The following is a 12367-nucleotide window of genomic DNA, read 5'->3' as shown; positions in this document are numbered from 1 at the left end:
TTAGGCATTTTAACCTATTAAGTATGATGCAAAAATTCTAAATAGTTCATGAATTGGGTCCTAAACTACCCGGACAATAGCATAATAGTAGCTACGCATGGACTCTCATCACCTCGTACGTACGTAGCCCCCACAATTAGGAATAATTATTTATTTAAAATACCTATGGGGTAAATTTCCTCATACAAGGTTAGACAAAAAACTTATCTCGTCTCAAAGCTCACTTTCCGATCACAATTTCGCGTTATAGCCTCAGTTTGGTGCCGAAAAATCCAAAACTAGTCAAACATTACATAATTTAATCAATAAATACTCAAAATTTCATAATTTATCTATTAGAGTAATTACCCAACCCAAATTGGTAAAATTTCTAAAATTTACCCCGGGCCCACATGCCCGAATTCCGAAAATATTCGGAGGAAATCGTCACCCATAACCTTAAGAACTCAAATATACAGTTTTTATTCCATTCCATAACCATTTTCGTGGTTAAAATCTCATTTTTATCAAAATCTAGATTTTTCATCTAAACCCTTAATTTTCACAATTTATAAGTTATAATCTACCCATAATCTATGTATCTAACTCACAATAGGTAAAATTAACCTACCTCCAAGTTGCTAGGTGAACACCCCTTTCAAGAAGCTCCAAAATCGCCAAAGAATGGAAAAATGGGCTAAAAAATGGCTGAGCCCCGTTTTTAAGACATTTTGCCCAATAGGTTTTTCGCACCTACACTTTCGCTTCTGCGGGAAAATCCTCGCAGGTGCGGTCCTCCCCAGCTGGCCCAAAATTCCTGTAATGACCCCGCCGGTCGTTTTGAATATTATAACCTCGTTTTCCCATTTACTGCTCAATTTATGTCTTGTAATTGATTATTGACTTATCGGGTTAGTTGGTTCGGGTCCGGAAGGAATTCAGAATGAAATGAGACACTTAGTCTCATAATTAAAAATTTAAGTTAGAAAAGTGGACCGGATATGGACCTATGTGTAAACGACTTCGGATTTGAATTTGATGATTCCAATAGCTCCGTATGGTAATTTTGGACTTAGTAGCATGTCCGGAAAAATTTTTAGAGGTCCGTAGAGGAATTAGGCTTGAAATGCCGAAAGTTGAATTTTTGAAAAGTTTTATCGAGGGGTTGAATTTTTAATATCGGGGTCGAAATCCGATTTTGAAAATTTTAATATGTATGTTATGTCATTTAAGACTTGTGTGCAAAATTTGAGATCAATCGGATGTGATTTGATAGGTTTCAGTGTTGTTTGTAAAAATGGAAAGTTTCAAAATTTATTAGGCTTGAATCTATGTGTGATTCGTATTTTTAGTGTTGTGGGATGTGATTTGAAGACTCGACTAAGTTCGTATGATGTTTTAGGACTTGTTGGTATATTTGGTTGAGGTCCCGAGGGTCTCGAGTGAGTTTCGGATGGTTAACGGATCAAAAATTGAACTACAATAGCTGCTGCAATTTCCGTCTGTTGGAAATTTCTTCTGCCAGAATCGAGGGCCACGATCGAGCCCAGGGTCTAGGGCCACGATCGAAGGCAGGGTCAAGGATCAGGATCGAAGCCACGATCGAGCCGAGGGTCGAGGGCCACGATCGAAGGCAGGGTCGAAGACATGATCGAAGGCCAGGGTCGACGGCCATGATCGAGCCCAGGATCAAGGATCTCGATCGAAGCCCAAGATTGAGGCAGAACCGAGGCAGGCTGGGCAGAATTATAAAGCAGGGACTTCGTCCCATTCGCCATTTTTGAAAAATTGAAGCTTGAGGAGAGGCTATTTTTGATAGATTTTCAAGGAAAACTTGAGGTAAGTCCCTTGTAATCATTTCTACTCCATAATATTGTATTATCATCCAGTGTTTTAAAAGGTGTGGGCGTAAGGAGGGCATTTTACATATTTCTCAGCGGGGCGTAAGCCCCATAGGTATTTAATTTTTAATATTTTATAAAATAATATAATGACAATTAATATTTACAAACAGGTAAAATTGCATAAAAATTGAAGAAAACTATATATTTGTGTGCTCCATCCCCACAAAATAACTAATCAAAACAATCTATTATACGTTACTTACAAGCACAAGTAATTTGAGTCTAAAAGAATAAAGTTTTCTATATGGAGGAACAAAAAGGATGATTAACCTGCAATTTTAACTTTGCATTTGCTGCTATGAAGAAAAATGTAGTTCTCTTTGTATTTGTAAAAAAAATTAAATATTCGTTGCTTTTTGGAGATATTAGCAGACTAGAGGACAAAATAAAAATTTGAAAAAACCATGAATTAGGGCTTAAATCAATAAAAAAGGTCTTTACTTTTAAATTTAATACTTTTGAGTTCCTTTTTAAACCTTTTGAGTAATAACCAAACTCACTTTGGAGAATTTGAGTATTATATGAAGGACTAATTCAACAAATTTTGTTTTAATTTGAAAAAGTGTCTGGGGCTTACTCCTTACAAAAAAAAATGCGGCCCGAATGCCCGGGCGTACGCCCCGAACGCCCGGGCGTACTCCTCGAACGCCCGGGCGTACCCCCAAATTGCGGGGCGTATGCCTCTTGAGACTTTTGCCCCACACCATCGCCCCGGGGCATTTTTGGTACGACTCGCCCCAGGGCTCGCCCCAGAAACGCCTTTTAAAACAGAGTTATCATTGAATAATCCGACTAGATTACATCATTTTGAGGTGTAAATCGGAGATTGGAACTTAGAAATTTGAAAATAAGATTTGTAGATTTGAGGGTTGAGTTGAGGTCGGATTTTGGTAAAATTGGTATGCTTAGACTCGTGGTTGAATGGGCTTTCAGATTTTGTAATTTTTGTCAGATTCCGAGGCGTGGGCCCCACAGGCAATTTTTGAGCTAAATTTATGATTTTTATGGAAAACTAGTATTTTCTTATGGAATTAATTCCAATAAATTTTATTGACCGAAAAGAATTATTTGTGACTAGATTCGAGGCATTCAGAGGCCGATTTGCGAGGCAAAAGCATAGCAGAGTAAAGAATTGCACGTTTGAGGTAAGTAACAATTATAAATCTGGTCCTGAGGGTATGAAACCCCGGATTTTGTATCATGCGATTATTTTGGAGGTGACACATATGCTAGGTGACGGGCGTGTGGGCGTGCACCGAGGGAATTGGGACTTGGTCCGTTCCGTGGAAACTGTATAGTTGAATAATTTATTGTTAGCTATATGCTCTCTATGTGTTGAAGAAATTTGACTGTAAATCATGTCAGAAATCATTTTTAGGCTATGTGATAGTGCTGTTGAATACCACAGAGGTCACGTACTTATTGAATTATTTGCTAATTTCTATCTTATGCTCAGTCATGATTTTACTTTCATGTGATACCTCAGTCTTTCTTGATAGTTGTTGATGCATTATGTTATCTTTGTTTGGGATGATCTTTGTGATTTCTATGAGTCCGAGAGACCAGAGAGGTTAAGGACTGAGTAAGGCCGAAGGCCTGTCGGTGAGGTAAGGATATTATGGCACTCTCGTGCAGGATATTATAGCACGCGAGTTGTCCGTGCAGATTATGGCGCTTGGGCTGTAGGAGCCCCTCCGGAGTCTGTACACACCCCCAGTGAGCGCGAGTACCCATTGAGTGTGAGTGCTGAGGGATGAGAGCCGAGTGGTTGAGTTGTGGTGACGAGTTGAGTGATTGTTGCCTGAGAGGTTGTACTTGCTTTTATTTGTTAGTGCACTTAATTGCTATCTGTCACTGTTGTGAAATTCTGTGAAAGATTTTTTATCCGGATTACATGAAATTAAACTGTATAAAAATTGATTTGACTTAAACTACCGGATTTGAAAGCATGTCTATTCTTTGCTGGAATTACTGAAAGTGAACTAAAACTGTGTAGCTCGTCATTATCTTCAGTTTCTTAAATATTATTGTTACTTGCTGAGTTGGTTGTACTCATACTACACCCTGCACTTTGGGTGCAGATCCAGGTATTTCCGGACATAGCGGGTGTTGATCATTTTGCGCAGTTGATTTTTCAGGAGATTTTGAGGTAGCTGCCGTGTTCCGCAGACCTTATCTCTCCTTCCCTATCTCCTTATTACTATATTTTGGTCTTAGACTATTATAAACCGTGCTTTTTCAGACTTGTATTCATATTAGATGCTCATGTACTCAGTGACACCAGATTTTGGGGAGTGTTCATATCAGTATTTGTTATATTTTGTACTGTATTTAATAATTGTATTTTCAAACTTAAGAGAAAATATGGTTTATCTAGATTATCGGCTTGCCTAGTATCAAGATAGGCACCATCACGACAGGTTGGGATTTTGGGTCGTGACGATTCTACACCTGCGGACCAGTGGTTCGCTTCTACGCATCCGCTGGTGCGACCAGCCTTCCGCACCTGCAGCCCTCGTCGCGCCTGCGGTCCCTTCCTTGGCACCTGCGCGCTCGCAGGTGTGCCAAATCCTCTGCGCCTGCGGTCACTGGGCTGCCCTCATTGGTTCGCTTTTGAGGCTCATGGCTCTCACCTGCGAGCTAGCACCTGTGGCTGGCCAAGTGCAGGTGCGATTTTACCAGAAGCTGAAAGCTTCAGCTATTGCTCATAAGTCCAAACTTGGTCCGAGCCTCATCCGATTAACATCCGGTGCCCCCGGGGCCCGTCTGAACATACCAACAAGTTTGAAATCATAAAATGGACTCGCTCGAACTCTCGGAACGCATAAAACAACATCAAAACTAAGAATAATATCCCAAACGAAATTGATTCAACTTAGAAACTTCAAGTTCTTCAAGCTTACTCTGAACGTGCCGAAACATACTTAAACTATTCGGAATGACATCAAATTTTGCGTGCAAGTCTTAAATCACCATACAGAACTATTCAGCGGACATCGATTACTCCAAAACCTACTCCAAACAAAATTTGAAGAACTTTAAACCTTTAAATAGCTAATTTTCACTATTAAGCGCCGAAACGCTCCTTAGTTGTCCAAAACCCGATTCGAGCATACGCCCAAGTCCAAAATCATCATACGATCCTATTGGAACCGTCAAATCCTGATTCCAAGGTCGTTTACTCAAAACGTTGACCGAAGTCAAACGTACCTTTTTCAAGCCAAACTAAGGAACCAAGTGTTCCGTTTTCAACCCGAACCCTTCAAATTCCTAAACTAACTACCCCCGCAAGTCATAAAACAGTAAAAACACATACAGGGAGCCTTAATTAGAGGAACGGGGTTCTAGAAAGCAAAACGACCGGTTGAGTCGTTATATTCTCCACCTCTTAAATAAACGTTCTTCCTCGAATGGGTTTAGAATCATACCTGGAGTGCTGAATAAGTGTGGATATGTGCTCCGCTTGTCCTCCTCGGTCTCCCAAGTCACTTCCTCGACTGGTTGTCCCCTCCACTGAACCTTTACCCCTGGAAATCTTCTTGGACCTCAATTGGAAACCCTGCCTATCAACAATGGCAACTGGCTCCTCCTCATAACCCAAGCTCTCATATAACTGAACCGTGCTGAAGTCTAACACATGCGACATGTTGGCATGATACTTCCGGATCATAGTTACATGGAAAATTGGATGAACTCCTGATAAACTAGGAGTCAAGGAAAGCTCGTAAACAACCTCCCCAACTTATCTCAACACCTCAAATGGGCCTATAAACCTTGGACTCAATTTGCCCTTCTTTCCGAACCTCGTGATTCCCTTAATCGGCGAAACCTTCAAGAGAACATTCTCGCCCACCATAAATGATAAATCACGCGCAATCTGATCCACGTAACTCTTCTGTCTAGATTGTGTTGTACGAAGTCACTCCTGAATCAACTTTACCTTTTCCAAGGCATCCTTCACCAAATAAGTACCATATAACTTAGCCTCGCCGGGCTCAAACCATCCAATGGGCGAACGACATTGCCGACCATATAAAGCCTCAAATGGAGCCATTTCGATGCTGGATTGGTAATTGTTGTTATAAGAAAACTCGGTCAAAGGCAAGAAATGATCCCACTGACCTCCAAAGTCAATCACACATGCCCTGAGCATATCCTCCAAGATCTGAACTGTCCGCTTTGACTGCCCGTCGGTCTGCGGATGAAAGGCTATGCTAAGCACTACACGAGTCCCAATTCACTCTGTACTACTCTCCAGAAATGTGAAGTAAAGTGAGGGCCTCTATCTGATATGATGGAAATTGGCACACCATGAAACCGAACTATCTTCTGAATATAAATTTGGGCCAACCTCTCTGAAGTATACGTAGTCACAACCGGAATGAAGTGTGCCGACTTGGTCAACCTGTCGACAATGACCCAAACTGCATCAAACTTCCGCAAGGTCTGCGACAACTCAACTATGAAGTACATAGTAATGTGCTCCCATTTCCACTCCGGTATAGTCATTTTCTGAAGTAGGCCACCAGGCCTCTGGTGCTTATACTTAACTTGCTGGCAATTTAGGCACCTGGCTACATACTCAACTATGTCTTTCTTCATCCGCTGCCACCAATAATGCTGCCTCATGTCGCAATATATCTTTATAGCACCTGAATGAATAGAATACCGAGAACTGTGTGCTTCTTCTAGGATCTTTTCCCTCAGCCCATCCACATTAGAAACACATAGACGACCCTGGAGTCGCAGAACACCATATTCGCCGATAGTAATCTCCTTGGAACTACCCCGTAGTATGGTATCTCGGAGAACCAACAAGTGTGGATCATCAAACTGGCGAACCTTGATCCACTCAAATAGTGAAGATTGGGCAACAACACATACAACAACTCGACTGGGCTCTGAAATATCCAGCCTTACAAGTCTGTTAGACAAGGACTGAATGTCCAAAGCTAATGGCCTCTCCTCTGCTGAAATGAAGGTCAAACTATCCATACTCTCTGCCTTTCTGCTCAAGGCGTCTGCAACTACGTTTGCATTGCCCGGATGATAAAGGATAGTAATATCATATTCTTTTAGTAACTTAAGCCACATGCACTGTCTCAAATTTAGATCCTTCTATTTGACCAAATGCTGCAAGCTGCGATAATCAGTGTAAACCTCACATGACACCCCATAAAGATAATGCCTCCAGATCTTAAGAGCATGAACTATCGTGGCCAATTCTAAATCATGTACTGGGTAATTCTTCTCATGGGGCTTCAACTGACGTGAAACATATGCAATAACTTGCCCTTCCTACACCAATACACAACCTAGGCTAACACGTGAAGCGCCGCAATACATTGTATACATCCCTAAACCAGAAGGCAACACTAACACCGATGCTGAAGTCAATGCGATCTTGAACTTCTGAAAGCTAACCTCACAATCATCGGACCATCAGAACGGAGCACCCTTCTGGGTCAATTTTGTTAAAGGTGCTGCAATAGATGAAAATCCCTCCACAAACCGACGATAATAACCTGCTAACATCAGAAAACTCCTGATCTCAGTCACCGAGGTAGGACAATGCCAATTCTGAACTGCCTCGATCTTTCTGGGATCAACTTTAACACCCTCGCCAGATACAATATGTCCTAAGAAAGCTACAGAGTCTAGCCAAAATTCATACTTGGAGAACTTAGCATATAGCTTTTGTCCCCTCAAGGTCTAAAGCACCAATCTCAAATGTTGCTCGTGTTCCTCTATGCTACGCGAATAGATCAAAATGTCGTCAATGAAAACGATGACAAACGAGTCGATATACAGCCTGAACACCCGGTTCATCAGATCCATAAACACCATCGGGGCGTTAGTCAGACCGAAGGAGATTACCAGAAACTCATAATGGCCATATCTAGTCCGGAAAGCAGTCTTCGGAACATCCGAATCTCTAATCTTCAACTGATGGTACCTCGATCTCAAGTCGATCTTAGAGAACACTCTGGCACCCTACAACTGGTCAAATAAATCATTAATATGTGGCAACAAGTGCTTGTTCTTAATAGTAACTTTGTTCAATTGGCGATAATCAATACACATACGCACAGTCCCATCTTTCTTCTTCACAAATAATACCGGTGCGCCCCAAGGCGACACACTCGGCCTGACGAACCCCTTTGCTAACAACTCCTCAAGCTGTTCCTTCAACTCTTTTGGAACCATACGGTACGGTGGGATAGATATAGACTGGGTACCTGGGGCTAAATCAATATAGAAATCAATATCACGATCTGGTGGCATGCCTGGAAGATCCAGAGGAAACACATCGGAGAACTCTCGGACTACGGGCACCAAATCAATGGCTGAAGTCTTTGCCGTAGTGTCCCGAACATAGGCCAAATAAGCCAAACAACCCTTCTCGACCATGTGTCGAGACTTCATAAAGGAAATAACCTGACTAGATGCACTGAGAAACGAACCCATCCATTCCAATCTAGGCAACTCTGGCATTGCCAAGGGACCAGTCCTAGCATGACAGTCTAGGATGGCATGATATGGAGATAACTAGCCCATGCCCAGGATGATCTCAAAGTCGGTCATATCAAGCAGCAGAAGATTTGCTCTAGTTTCGTAACCACATAATGTAACAATGCAGGACCGGTAGATCCGATCCATAACAACAGAATCGCCCAAAAGAGTGGACACATAAATAAGAGTACCCAAGGACTCACGAGAAATACCCAGGAAATGAGAAAACAAAGATGACACATATGAAAACGTAGACCTTGGATCAAATAATACTGAGGCATCTTTACCGCAGACAAAAATAATACCTGTGATCACGGCATCTGAGGCCACTACATCTGGTCTAGCCAGAAATGCATAAAACCTAGCTGGAGCGCCACCTGACTGGCCTCCACCTCTAGGAGGACCCCTACCCACATGCTCTCCACCTCTGGGCGGCCGAACGACTGGTGGAACAATTGGCACTGTAATCATAGGCTGCTGACCCTGCTGCACTGCCTTGCTCCAAAGCCTGGGGCAGATTCTCCGTACATGACCGAAATCTCCGCATTCGAAACAACTCTTCAGTACGGTGGACTGGTGACCTGAAATCTGGCCTTGATGGTTTGAATACCCACTGGAGGAACCCTGGATAGCTGATGGGCGGTAAGTACTCTCTCGCATAGCACTGAAATAAGGTGGCACAGAAGCACTCCGAGGAGGTGGCGGTGCTGGATAAGGGGTTTGCTAGACTGACCCCTCACGAACTGACCTCTGCCCTTAACCGGGGCACCACTGAACTCTTTTGAATATCGAAACCGCTTGTCCCTCGCCACCTGCTCCCGGCTTCGCTGACCGACACCCTTGATCCTTCGAGCTATCTCCACAACTAGCCCGTAAGAAGTCTCTATCTCCACCTCTCGAGCCATGGTGGCCTAAATACCATAGTGCAATCCGGCGAAAAAACTCTGCACTCTCTCTACCTCGGTAGGTAGTATCAGAAGCGCATGGCGAGACAACTTAGAGAACCTTGTCTCATAGTCGGTCACTGATATCTGACCCTGCTGGAGCTGCTCGAACTAGAATCGCAACTCTTCCTTTTGAGAGGGTGGAATGTATCTGTCCAAGAAGAGGTGTGTGAACTGTTCCCAAGTCATAGGAGGGGAACTTGCTAGTCTGCCAAGAAGATGTGACTGCCACCACTTACATACCATTCCCTCAATCTAAAAAGTAGTGAAGTCCACCCCATCAGACTTTAGTATCATCATGTTGTGCAGTCTCTCCCTACACAGATCAATAAAATCCTCGGGGTCCTCGTGTCGCTCACCTCCGAAAGTAGGAGGATGAAGCTTGGTCTATCTGTCTAATAGCTTGTGCGGATCAATGGCCGCAGTTGGTATGGGCTCCGGTGTAGCTGCTGCAACTTGCTGAGCTCCACCCATGGGTAGTGCACCCTGGGTCTGATATACCACAGCTGCATGCCCATGAGCCTGCGCGGTAGGGGTCTGTGCTCCCCCTCCCACTTGATATGTGGGTGGGTTTGTCGTAAAATAAATCGGCCTGAGTCATGGTATCCATAAATCGCAGCATACGACCCATGACCTCCTGAAATCCCGAAGCGGTTGTGAAATCCACTTAAGCTGGCTGTGCCGCAGGCACCTCGCCCTGCTCCTCAATAATAGGATCCTCTACTTGTAGCATAGCTGGAGCAACTCTGGGACGTCCTCATCCCCTACCACGGGCTGGAGCCCTCCCCCGACCTCTTCCTCAGCCTCTAGCAACAAGGGGCAGCTCTTCCCTGGTCTGGAACCTCCGTAGAGCGTGTTCTCACCATCTGTGAGAGAATAAGGGAAAGATACTTAGTATTACATCAACTTCACGATAGGAGATGAAGAAAGGTAGTTTCCTAACACCCTATAGCCTCTCGAAGATAAGTACAGATGTCTCCATACCGATCCGCAAGACTCTATTAGGCATGCTCATAACTTGTGAGACCTACGTGAACCTAGTGCTCTAATACCATGTTATCGCGACCCAATGTCACCTATAGGTCATGATGTCGCCCAACGTCACCGCTAGGCAAGCAAACTAATGAATCAAACATATATTTCCTCTTTTAATAAGTTTTCGAGTAATTAAACTTTCCTTATTTGCAAGATTTAAAAAAGTAAAAGGTTTAAATAAATAAAACCAAGTAATAGTTCAAAACCACAATTATACTAGCGTGTGTGCCAAGACCTAGTGTCACAAGTGTATGAGCATCTAGTAGATTATACAAAACTCAACTAATGTATGAACATGAAATAGATAGAATACAAATACAAAGGAGAGACTCTAGGAACTACATAACGGCTTAGAAAGCAGCTCACCACTAAGCCTCGGGATATCTGGGATGCACGCCTGTAGGATTGCCTGATGCACTGTCTCAGATCCTGCACAAAAAAGTGCAGCAAGTGTAGCATGAGTACGTAAACAACGTATACCAGGTAAGTATTAAGTCTAATCTCGAAGAAGTAGTGACGAGAGTTCGACTTCGACACTTACTATGGGTCAATAATATTAAGATAGGAATATTTAAATAAATACAGTTTATGGGAATAATAACAAATTTCCTTAACAAACAGGAATAAATAATTCTTTCACAATTTAATAATTTCTAATAGGTCATTTATCTTCACAAGATGCAATAATAATGTCAAGACACCGTGTAATTGTTATTATTAAGCACGATTTATACCGTGGTCGTACGGCTCGATCTGAAATAATGTGTACACTGCCGAAGGTCGAGCGACACGAACCATAGATGTATCTATCTACTGCCGAGGCGTTCGGCCCGCTCCACAAGAAGAGAAGGATATTTTATAAGCATTTGACTAAAACATTTTTGAGGTTTTATACAAAAATAATACCAATTTCACTAGCGATCTTTCACAATTTCTCCAACAAATACTAATATAATTTAGGCATTTTAAACTATCAAGTATGATGCAAAAATTCCAAATAGTTCATGAATTGGGTACTAAACTACCCGGACAATAGCATAATAGTAGCTACGCACGGACTCTTGTCACCTCGTACGTACGTAGTCCCCATAATTAGGACCAATTATTTATTTAAAACATCTATGGGATAAATTCCCTCTTACAAGGTTAGACATGAGACTTACCTCATCTCAAAGCTCACTTCCCGATCACAATTTCACGTTATAGCCTCGGTTTGGTGCCGAAAAATCCAAAACTAGTCAAACATTACATAATTCAATCAATAAATACTAAAAATTCCATAATTTATCTATTAGAGTAATTACCCAACCCAAATTGGTAAAATTCCTAAACTTTACCCCGGGCCCACGTGCCCGGATTCTAGAAATATTTGGAGGGAATTGTCACCCATAACCTTAAGAACTCAAATATATAATTTTTATCCCATTTCATAACCATTTTCGTGGTTAAAATCTCATTTTTATTAAAACCGAGGTTTTTTTATCTAAACCCTTGATTTTCATAATTTACATGTTATAATCTACCTATAATCTATGTATCTAACTCACAATAGGTAGAATTAACTTACCTCCAAGTTGCTAGGTGAACACCCCTCTCAAGAAGCTCCAAAATCGCCCAAGAATGGAGAAAATGGGCTCAAAATGGTTGAGCCCCGTTTTTAAGACATTCTGCCCAGTAGGTTTTTCACACATGCGCTTCCGCTTCTGCGGAAAAATCCTCGCAGGTGCGGTCCTGTAATGTCCCGACTTGTCGTTTTAAGAATTTACGCCCCGTTGAGTGACTTAAGGTCTCGAGCAGCCTCACAATATGTATTATGACCCACGTATGTGGTCGAGTTTGATTTACGGATGATTCGGAGTGATTTGGGACACTTAGTCCCTAAGATAGAAGCTTAAGTCTTAGAATTTTTACTGTAGTCAGAAGTGTATGAAGACGACTCCGAAATAGAGTTTTGTCGGTTCCATTAGCTCCGGTGGGTGATTTTGGACTTAG

This window comes from Nicotiana tomentosiformis, chromosome 12 (assembly GCF_000390325.3).
Source record: "Nicotiana tomentosiformis chromosome 12, ASM39032v3, whole genome shotgun sequence".
NCBI classification, from domain to species: domain Eukaryota; kingdom Viridiplantae; phylum Streptophyta; class Magnoliopsida; order Solanales; family Solanaceae; genus Nicotiana; species Nicotiana tomentosiformis.
This window is presented reverse-complemented; position numbering follows the sequence as displayed.